This window comes from Diaphorina citri, unplaced genomic scaffold (genome assembly GCF_000475195.1).
Source record: "Diaphorina citri unplaced genomic scaffold, Diaci psyllid genome assembly version 1.1 scaffold45051, whole genome shotgun sequence".
Classification (NCBI taxonomy): Eukaryota; Metazoa; Arthropoda; class Insecta; order Hemiptera; family Psyllidae; genus Diaphorina; species Diaphorina citri.
Genome location: NW_007422371.1, coordinates 1 through 1070, shown reverse-complemented (window position 1 = coordinate 1070; position 1070 = coordinate 1).

Below are 1070 nucleotides of genomic sequence, written 5' to 3'. Positions count from 1 at the left end.
TTAAGAGTTGTTGAGATGTTAGCTACAATCTGCTTACCATTTTCCCCCTCCTGGTATAAGCAGGCACCTAATCCTTCCAAAGAACCATCGGTTTGTAGAATGAACGGTCGGTCGGGGTCTGGACGATGCAATGGTTGAAGATTTGCAAAGACTTTCTTGACTTCATCAAATTTTTCGTTGTCACTATCATTCCATTTGAAGGGCTTGCGACTAAGCATCTTGTACAAAGGTTCAAGAGTTTCTGCTGCGTTTGTCACATAATCACGCAACCACGTGCATATTCCAAGGAATGATTGCAAATCCTTTTTTGTCTTTGGATATTTCTGATTTTGGATGGCTTTTGCATGATGTGAGGAAGCAAAGTTTTGGGTGGCGGTGATCTGATGTCCTAGATATTCAACATCATTAACACCAAATTCACATTTGTCCAAAGAGAGTGTAAGGTTGAAGATGCGGAATCTTTCTAGCACCAGTTTCAGATTATGCAGGAGATTTTCATAATTATCTGCTTTTATTATGACATCATCAAGGAAAACATCGGCAATTGTTCCTAGATAGTTTTGTAGAACTTTTTGCATCAGACGCATGAAAGTTGATGGACTGCCTTTTCAAGGAAAACATCAGCAATTGTTCCTAGATAGTTTTGTAGAACTTTTTGCATCAGATGCATGAAAGTTGATGGACTGCCCTTTAATCCGAATGGCATAACCCTATATTGCCAGTGGCGGCCATCAGGTCCAGTGAAAGCTGTGTATGCTTTACTATTTTGTTCCATTGGTACCTGCCAATAACCTTTCTTAAGATCAAGTTTGCAGAACACTCAAGCTGTGTATGCTTTACTATTTTGTTCCATTGGTACCTGCCAATAACCTTTCTTAAGATCAAGTTTGCAGAACACTCTGTTTTTCCCGATATTCTTCACAAGTTCTGAGATGTTTAGACTAGGGCAATAGCTGTCTGCGGTTACTTGATTCAGCTTTCTATAATCGGTACACATTCTAGGTTCTTTGTCATCATGGGTCACCACAACTAATGGAGAATTATATGGGGACAAGCTTGGTTCTATAAGG